This window comes from Apostichopus japonicus, chromosome 5, assembly GCF_037975245.1.
Source record: "Apostichopus japonicus isolate 1M-3 chromosome 5, ASM3797524v1, whole genome shotgun sequence".
Taxonomy (NCBI): Eukaryota; Metazoa; Echinodermata; class Holothuroidea; order Aspidochirotida; family Stichopodidae; genus Apostichopus; species Apostichopus japonicus.
Genome location: NC_092565.1, coordinates 270,869 through 280,868, shown reverse-complemented (window position 1 = coordinate 280,868; position 10,000 = coordinate 270,869). Strand labels below are relative to the sequence as shown.

General features: G+C 56.3%; 3 non-coding genes across 3 annotated transcripts in view; all 3 read right to left on the bottom strand.

Annotated features, from left to right (window-relative positions):
* The window catches only part of LOC139968390 (large subunit ribosomal RNA), a 4,028-nt gene extending 2,424 nt beyond the window's left edge, over positions 1-1,604 (bottom strand). Inside the window, exon 1 of the ribosomal RNA XR_011793389.1 lies at positions 1-1,604. This exon is cut by the window's left edge and continues 2,424 nt beyond it. This is a non-coding gene — a ribosomal RNA (large subunit ribosomal RNA).
* A 434-nt stretch (positions 1,605-2,038) lies between these two features.
* On the bottom strand, positions 2,039-2,198 carry LOC139968316 (5.8S ribosomal RNA). The gene has a single exon (XR_011793322.1). It is a non-coding gene; the product is annotated as a 5.8S ribosomal RNA (ribosomal RNA).
* Positions 2,199-2,803: 605 nt separating this feature from the next.
* On the bottom strand, positions 2,804-4,681 carry LOC139968311 (small subunit ribosomal RNA). The gene has a single exon (XR_011793317.1). It is a non-coding gene; the product is annotated as a small subunit ribosomal RNA (ribosomal RNA).
* Between the last annotated feature and the right edge of the window lie 5,319 nt (positions 4,682-10,000).

Here is a 10,000-nt window from a genome sequence, read left to right as displayed (position 1 = left end):
TTCAGGGCTAGTTGATTCGGCAGGTGAGTTGTTACACACTCCTTAGCGGATGCCGACTTCCATGGCCACCGTCCTGCTGTCTGTATCAACCAACACCTTTTGTGGGCTCTGATGTGCGACCGAGTCGGACGGCTTAGCCAGGCGTTTGGTTCATCCCACAGCGCCAGTCCTGCTTACCAAGAGTGGCCCACTGAGCACTCGTTCATTCTCACTCGTCCGGCTCCAAGCCAGCGAGTCGGACCTCTTACCAATTGAAAGTTTGAGAATAGGTTGAGGTCGTTTCGGCCCCAAGGCCTCTAATCATTCGCTTTACCAGATAAAATTGTTCACGAATATCTCCCGAGCACCAGCTATCCTGAGGGAAACTTCGGAAGGAACCAGCTACTAGATGGTTCGATAAGTCTTTCGCCCCTATACTCAGGTCGGACGATCGATTTGCACGTCAGAACCGCTGCGGACATCCACCAGAGTTTCCTCTGGCTTCCTCCTGCCCGAGCATAGTTCACCATCTTTCGGGTTTTAGCATGCTTGCTCTTCCTCCGCTCCACCGGACGAGCCGGACGGAACGGGGTGGCGGTGCGCCCGACCCAGAGGGCCGGGATCCCGCCTCGTGACGGCCCTGTGCCGACCTTCACTTTCGTTATGCCAGGATAGGTTTCGGTAGACCCCCTCGACTTGCAAGCCTGCTTAGACTCCTTGGTCCGTGTTTCAAGACGGGTCGAATGAGGAGGCCTCGCTCACGCCCGACAGACCCTCCGCTTCGGCCGAAGCCGCGGCGAGACCGGACCCTCCGGATCCCGCCGGCCACGCGACAGCAAGCTGTGCACGCGACCGACGGAGACGCCGGTGGCCCGGACCCCGCTGCCTGAACCCCCGGGGGGGCAGGCCGTCACGCAGAGTCCTCGACAGAGAGCGCAGTGAGCAACCGTGACGGGCGGCGTAAGACGGCGAGGGCCGAAGCCCCCGCACGCCGCAGCCTCGCCCGCCCCTCTGCTCCGCTCTTCGGTCGGTCGCCGGGAAGGGCGCCGAACGGTAGAAGTGCGACGCGGACCGGACGGCGAAGCGCCGCGGGTCGGTCCCGAGGGATCCGAACCCGCACACGCTGCCGCGCCGACCGCGCCTGAATCAACCGGACGCCCCATGTAGCATGCGGCACTCATCCGTTTACTTCTTGGCAGTTTCACGCAATGTTGAACCCTCTCTTCAAAGTTCTTTTCAACGTTCCCTCACGGTACTTGTTGACTATCGGTCTCGTGCATAGTATTGAGCCTTGGATGGAGTTCACCACCCCTCTTTGGGCTGCATTCTAAAACAACCCGACTCTTGGAAAGCTTTCCCTCCGGCCTTCGAGTCCGCCCTACGGGCCTTACACCCGCTGCGGGTAAGCTGCAGCCCCGATCACAGTGGACTGCGGCCGGACTCTGTCGACCGGAGTTCAGTTTCCTTACGCCACAGGTCCCTCGCACCGCAAACGGGCGCGGGGATTCGGCGATGGGCTCTTCCTGCTTCGCTCGCCGCTACTGAAGGAATCCTTGTTAGTTTCTTTTCTCTCCGCTTAGTGATATGCTTAAATCCAGCGGGTAATCTCATCCGATCTGAGGTCTGGAATCGTGAAAGACACGTGGAACGTGATCGGAGTCATAGCGGCGACCCGGGGTCTCTCCTTCCCCGGCGCTCCCCGAAGAATCGGGTCGCCGGCGGGAAAGGGTGGCCTACCATGCGCCTGCGAGAACGCAGACGGGAGGACGAGAGACCCCGCGATTGGGTCGACCGGCTCTGCCCGGCAGAGGCTCCTCGACCGTTCCGGGGGGTCGGACGCTGGACCGCACCACGGGCGCATACGTCTACACCCCGATGGCACGTCGCACGACCGACGAACCCCCGGTTACCGATCGAGCCTGCTCGCCGAGTTTCACCGGCGCCGACATCACAGAACTCCATCTGACACTGACCCGACGCAGCCGGCCGTCGAAGGGACGGCTGCGGCCGGGCGCTCCTCCGGCGCGCGAACACGCCGACTCTGTGAGTGATTGTCTTCAGACGCTCAGACGGACGTGGCTCGAGGAGCAGAGCATCCCCGAGCCGCCATTTGCGTTCGAATAAGTCGATGATCAGTGAGTTCTGCAATTCACATGAATTCTCGCATCTAACTGCGTTCTTCATCGACGCACGAGCCGAGTGATCCACCACCAAGAATTGTCATTTGCCACTGGAAGACTCCCGCGTTCGCAAACTCTCCTCAGAGCCGAGGGAAGAAGTGGAACGGAAGGAGAAAGGACACGGGGACTCTGTGCCTTCTTTGCTTGTGACTGGAAAGAAATATCCTCCGTCGAGCCGAGGGGGGAAGCGGGCTCCCTCCTTCCCCCCACCGCCGCGAGGGCGGGTCGCGCGAGTCAGACTCGCCGACTGGGGGGAAATCGGGCGACACCGGTGCCCCTTCTCTGCCCTGCGGAGAATGCCTCGAGGAGCGCCGCGCCGCGGACGGCGACGGCGTCTCCACCCTTGCGGGACTTCTCCCTCGAAGCTACCGGGAGTGCGAGACTCCGTGAGACAGACGACGAGAGAAGAACCGGGTACTCCCCGGGCTGGTCTGTGTGTGACACGCCCGTCTCCTTTTTGTCGGAGAGAGCGAAGGCGAAGCGCGGGGTCTGACCTCGACCGTGGAACGGGGAAGGAGGCGGTGAAAACCCCGCTCGAGTCCCCCCGGCTTTTCCAATTTGCTCTCTCCGCGTGTCTCTCTGTGACGGCTTTTCCGACATTCCCCCTTTGTTCCCTCTCCGATCACGGAGGGGAAGGGTTCTGTTAATGATCCTTCCGCAGGTTCACCTACGGAAACCTTGTTACGACTTTTACTTCCTCTAAATGATCAAGTTTGACCGTCTTCTCGTCGCGCCTCGACAACCGGCCGAAGCCGGGGGTGCCAGACGGTCGATCCGATGGCCTCACTAAGTCATTCGATCGGTAGTAGCGACGGGCGGTGTGTACAAAGGGCAGGGACGTAATCAATGCGAGCTGATGACTCGCGTTTACTTGGAATTCCTCGTTCAAGGGACACAATTACAAGTCCCTGTCCCCAGCACGGAGAAGTCTCAGCGGATTACCCGGACCTTTCGGCCGAGGGCAAATGTACCCGCTGCTTGCGCCAGTGTAGCGCGCGTGCGGCCCCGGACATCTAAGGGCATCACAGACCTGTTATTGCTCCATCTCGTATGGCTGAAAGCCATTTGTCCCTCTAAGAAGTTCGCGGCTCACCACGACGGGTGGCCGGACTATTTAGCAAGCAAGAGTCTCGTTCGTTATCGGAATTAACCAGACAAATCACTCCACCAACTAAGAACGGCCATGCACCACCATCCACAAAATCAAGAAAGAGCTCTCAATCTGTCAATCCTCACTGTGTCCGGGCCGGGTAGGTTTCCCCGTGTTGAGTCAAATTAAGCCGCAGGCTCCACTCCTGGTGGTGCCCTTCCGTCAATTCCTTTAAGTTTCAGCTTTGCAACCATACTTCCCCCGGAACCCAAAGACTTTGGTTTTCCGGAGAGTTGCCCGCCGCGTCATGGGAGGAACGCCGGCGAATTACGAGTCGGTATCGTTTATGGTCGGAACTAGGGCGGTATCTGATCGCCTTCGATCCTCCGACTTTCGTTCTTGATCAATGAAGACATTCTTGGCAAATGCTTTCGCTGTCGGGCGTCTTGCGACGATCCAAGAATTTCACCTCTCACGCCGCAATACGAATGCCCCCGGCAGTCCCTCTTGATCATTACCTCAGGATCTCAAGACCAACGAAATAGAACCGAGGTCCTCTTCCACTATTCCATGCTGAGCTGTTCGGGCACTTTGGCCTGCTTTGAACACTTCAATTTTCTCAAAGTAAACGTTCCAGTCTCGCACGGCACTCAGTTAAGAGCACCGCACGACCAACCGAATCACTGGCCGGGAAAAATCTCCCACGACTCCCGTTTGACGGGGAGAAGGGGAACGGGCAGTGCACGCCTCACGGCGGACCGCCCGCCCCGGCCAGAAATCCGACTACGAGCTTTTTAACTGCAGCAAATTTAATATACGCTGCTGGAGCTGGAATTACCGCGGCTGCTGGCACCAGACTTGCCCTCCAGTAGATCCTCGTTAAAGGATTTAAAGTGTACTCATTCCGATCACAGGGCCTCCGAAGAGGCCTGTATCGTTATTTTTTGTCACTACCTCCCCGTGTCAGGAGTGGGTAATTTGCGTGCCTGCTGCCTTCCTTGGATGTGGTAGCCGTTTCTCAGGCTCCCTCTCCGGAATCGAACCCTGATTCTCCGTTACCCGTCACAACCATGATAAGCGCATAACTTACCATCGAAAGTTGATAGAGCAGACTTTTGAAGGGAGCGTCGCCGGTGCAAGACCGTGCGATCGGCATGATTATCTAGAGTTCACCAGCGGAGACCGGACCCCGAAAGGACCGGGCTGGCCTTGTTCCTAATAAGAGCACGCTTCCCCCGAAGGGTCGGCGCTTTGTTGCATGTATTAGCTCTAGAATTACCACAGTTATCCATGGTATAAGACTTTCTCCAATAAACCATAACTGATCTAATGAGCCATCTGCAGTTTCTCTTGTATGTTCAGGATTGTACTTAGACGTGCATGGCTTAATCTTTGAGACAAGCATATGACTACTGGCAGGATCAACCAGGTAACGGTCGACAGAACCGGGCTGGGCCCGTTCGCCGTCCGGGAGTCGCTCTCGCACTCCCCTCTCTCTCTCTCTGAATTCTCAATTGTCGATGCCGTGCTATTACGGTACAGTGATCGAAGAACCGCCCGAAGGGATTCTCGAGGTGTGTATCTCTACCCGAGTCGACTGGGTCGTCTCGAGAGGAGTCGCAGTGGTCCCGCCTCGGAGACGGGACCGGTTCGAAGCGACGCGGGAGGGCGACGGCTCGTCCACTGGAACAGGGGAGAGCAATCGCACGCCTCGAGCGTGCATTCGTTGCTTGGATGAAAAAAGCCCGTACCGAGCGCCGAGTGCAACACATGGTCGCAGCAACGGCAGCATGCCCGAACGGGTCCCGTGGAGAAAGCTCGATATCTGACGACACCGAGGTCCTGCTCTTTCTCCACCGGGGGTTCTGCGGATGAAAAGGCTCAATATCTGAACGTCGATATATACGTGTGCACGGAGGGACACCTCTGCTCACGGGGCGAGTGGGTGAAAACCCCCGCTCTGAGCGCCGAGTTGCAACACATGGTCGCGATGAAACGACGGCTGACCCTACCGAAAGGGCCCGCTGGAGTCCAACCATGACACGTATACACACACGACAGACATTAAAAGCCTTCTCGAGTCTTGGATCGACTCTACTACCCCCCTCATATATAGAATCCGATTCACTCTGCCCGCTCGTTCTGACCATTGGATCACACACTTAAGCCAATACCCGCTACACTTAAGAGATCTCGAAATCTCGAACGAGACCCAGATTCTCTGCGGGTGAGTCGGGCGGCCTGCCGTCGCCGTCGGCTTGCCGTTTGCCTTTCGCCTGGTCGCATGGCACTCGTGCCATCGACCACGCAACGCGAGAGGCCTTCTCCCTTCTCCTTTCTCTCTCATCTCTACTCTCTCTCTTCTCCACCGGGGGTTCTGCGGATGAAAAAGCTCAATATCTGGGATTGTATATATACATATGCACGAAAGAACCTTCTACTCACGGGGCGAGTGGGTGAAAACCCCCGCACCGAGCGCCGAGTTGCAACACATGGTCGCGATGAAACGACGGCTGACCCTACCGAGAAGGCCAGCAAGGGTCTGACGTGCAAAAACATATTTACGCACCACAGGCAAGGAGCCTTTTCGAGTCTCGGGTGGACTCCCGTCCGCGAAAGCTTCATATCTGAACGTCGATATATACGTGTGCACGGAGGGACACCTCTGCTCACGGGGCGAGTGGGTGAAAACCCCCGCTCTGAGCGCCGAGTTGCAACACATGGTCGCGATGAAACGACGGCTGACCCTACCGAAAGGGCCCGCTGGAGTCCAACCATGACACGCATACACACACGACAGACATTAAAAGCCTTCTCGAGTCTTGGATCGACTCTACTACCCCCCTCATATATAGAATCCGATTCACTCTGCCCGCTCGTTCTGACCATTGGATCACACACTTAAGCCAATACCCGCTACACTAAAGAGATCTCAAAATCTCGGACGAGAGCCACACCTTGCGGATGCATCGGGCGGCCTGCCGTCGAGGTCGGCCGTCGCCCCGTCTCACAGACTCGTGCAACACGACGAGTCCCAGCCTACGCCTGTGTGCATCACCGTCGGCCTAAATCTCGGCCCTCGCCCGGTCGCATGACACTCGTGCCATCGACCGCACCATCGACCTTCTCACCCGGGAGCAACCCGTGTTTTCAGAGGAGTGCCGGGGTTGCTCCCGTGCCGGGTATGTCTTGTCCGGCGGCGCCCCGTCTCACAGACTCGTGCAACGACAACGGGTCCCATGCCTACGCATGTGTGCATCACCGTCGGCTAATTACTCGGCCCTCGCCCGGTCGCATGACACTCGTGCCGTCGATCACACCATCGACCTTCTCACATGGGAGCGACCCGTATTTTCAGAGGAGTGTCGGGGTTGCTCCCGTGCCGGATATATCTTGACGAAATCAAGGAGATATATGAGGAAACTTCTACAATTTGAAGATCGACCGGCGAGACAAGACACTCCCCTTAATATATAATCCGATTCACTCTGCCCACTCATTCTGACCATTGGGTCACACACTTAAGCCAATACCCGTTACACTAAAGTTGACCATGTTTTGTTTTTTTTGATATTATTATTATTATTTTTTTTTTGTCAACGTCCTCTGTAACGAAGTCAAAACTCTATGCATGTGTTCGCGTGTCGTTCTGCCGTCTCCGCCGGGCACATCCCAGCCAGCGCCCGATACATTTCAGTTGACAACGGTCACAACTCTATGCATGTGCTCGTGGGTCGTTCTGCCGTCAACGTCGGGAACACACAGGCCAGTACCCGCTACATTAAAATTGACAATGGTCACAACTCTATGCATGTGCTCGTGGGTCGTTCTACCGTCAACGTCGGGCGCACACAGGCCAGTACCCGATACATGCAAGTTGACAGTGGTCACAAACTCTATGCATGTGTTCGCGTGTCGTTCTGCCGTCTCCGCCGGGCACATCCCAGCCAGCGCCCGATACATTCAAGTTGACAACGGTCACAACTCTATGCATGTGCTCGTGGGTCGTTCTACCGTCAACGTCGGGCGCACACAGGCCAGTACCCGATACATGCAAGTTGACAATGGTCACAAACTCTATGCATGTGTTCGCGTGTCGTTCTGCCGTCTCCGCCGGGCACATCCCAGCCAGCGCCCGATACATTCAAGTTGACAACGGTCACAACTCTATGCATGTGTTCGCGTGTCGTTCTGCCGTCTCCGCCGGGCACATCCCAGCCAGCGCCCGATACATTAAAGTTGACAACGGTCACAACTCTATGCATGTGCTCGTGGGTCGTTCTACCGTCAACGTCGGGCGCACACAGGCCAGTACCCGATACATGCAAGTTGACAGTGGTCACAAACTCTATGCATGTGTTCGCGTGTCGTTCTGCCGTCTCCGCCGGGCACATCCCAGCCAGCGCCCGATACATTCAAGTTGACAACGGTCACAACTCTATGCATGTGTTCGCGTGTCGTTCTGCCGTCTCCGCCGGGCACATCCCAGCCAGCGCCCGATACATTCAAGTTGACAATGGTCACAACTCTATGCATGTGTTCGCGGGTCGTTCTACCGTCACCGTCGGGCACACTTGAGCCAGTACCCGCTTGACTTTTTTTTTTTTTTTTTAAGTCAACGTCTTCTTCAAGGAAGTCCAAATTCTATGCATGTGTTCGTGGGTCGTTCTGCCGTCTCCGTCGGGCACACACAGGCCAGCGCCCGATACATTCAAGTTGACAGTGGTCAAAACTCTATGCATGTGTTCGCGTGTCGTTCTGCCGTCTCCGCCGCGCACATCCTAGCCAGCGCCCGATACATTCAAGTTGACGATGGTCACAACACTATGCATGTGTTCGCGTGTCGTTCTGCCGTCTCCGCCGGGCGCATCCCAGCCAGCGCCCGATACATTCAAGTTGACAACGGTCACAACTCTATGCATGTGCTCGTGGGTCGTTCTACCGTCAACGTCGGGCGCACACAGGCCAGTACCCGATTCATGCAAGTTGACAACGGTCACAAACTCTATGCATGTGTTCGCGTGTCGTTCTGCCGTCTCCGCCGGGCACATCCCAGCCAGCGCCCGATACATTCAAGTTGACAACGGTCACAAACTCTATGCATGTGTTCGCGTGTCGTTCTGCCGTCTCCGCCGGGCACATCCCAGCCAGCGCCCGATACATTCAAGTTGACAATGGTCACAACTCTATGCATGTGTTCGCGGGTCGTTCTACCGTCACCGTCGGGCACACTTGAGCCAGTACCCGCTTGACTTTTTTTTTTTTTTTTTTATGTCAACGTCTTCTTCAAGGAAGTCCAAATTCTATGCATGTGTTCGTGGGTCGTTCTGCCGTCTCCGTCGGGCACACACAGGCCAGCGCCCGATACATTCAAGTTGACAATGGTCACAACTCTATGCATGTGTTCGCGGGTCGTTCTGCCGTCAACGTCGGGCACACACAGGCCAGTACCCGATACACGCAAGTTGACAATGGTCACAAACTCTATGCATGTGTTCGCGTGTCGTTCTGCCGTCTCCGCCGCGCACATCCTAGCCAGCGCCCGATACATTAAAGTTGACAGTGGTCAAAACTCTATGCATGTGTTCGCGTGTCGTTCTGCCGTCTCCGCCGCGCACATCCTAGCCAGCGCCCGATACATTCAAGTTGACGACGGTCACAACACTATGAATGTGTTCGCGTGTCGTTCTGCCGTCTCCGCCGGGCGCATCCCAGCCAGCGCCCGATACATTCAAGTTGACAACGGTCACAACTCTATGCATGTGCTCGCGGGTCGTTCTGCCGTCAACGTCGGGCGCACACAGGCCAGTACCCGATTCATGCAAGTTGACAACGGTCACAAACTCTATGCATGTGTTCGCGTGTCGTTCTGCCGTCTCCGCCGGGCACATCCCAGCCAGCGCCCGATACATTCAAGTTGACAACGGTCACAAACTCTATGCATGTGTTCGCGTGTCGTTCTGCCGTCTCCGCCGGGCACATCCCAGCCAGCGCCCGATACATTCAAGTTGACAATGGTCACAACTCTATGCATGTGTTCGCGGGTCGTTCTACCGTCACCGTCGGGCACACTTGAGCCAGTACCCGCTTGACTTTTTTTTTTTTTTTATGTCAACGTCTTCTTCAAGGAAGTCCAAATTCTATGCATGTGTTCGTGGGTCGTTCTGCCGTCTCCGTCGGGCACACAATCAAGCCAGCGCCCGATACATTCAAGTTGACGATGGTCACAACACTATGCATGTGTTCGCGGGTCGTTCTGCCGTCAACGTCGGGCACACACAGGCCAGTACCCGATACATTCAAGTTGACAACGGTCACAACTCTATGCATGTGCTCGTGGGTCGTTCTACCGTCAACGTCGGGCGCACACAGGCCAGTACCCGATTCATGCAAGTTGACAACGGTCACAAACTCTATGCATGTGTTCGCGTGTCGTTCTGCCGTCTCCGCCGGGCACATCCCAGCCAGCGCCCGATACATTCAAGTTGACAACGGTCACAAACTCTATGCATGTGTTCGCGTGTCGTTCTGCCGTCTCCGCCGGGCACATCCCAGCCAGCGCCCGATACATTCAAGTTGACAATGGTCACAACTCTATGCATGTGTTCGCGGGTCGTTCTACCGTCACCGTCGGGCACACTTGAGCCAGTACCCGCTTGACTTTTTTTTTTTTTTTTTTATGTCAACGTCTTCTTCAAGGAAGTCCAAATTCTATGCATGTGTTCGTGGGTCGTTCTGCCGTCTCCGTCGG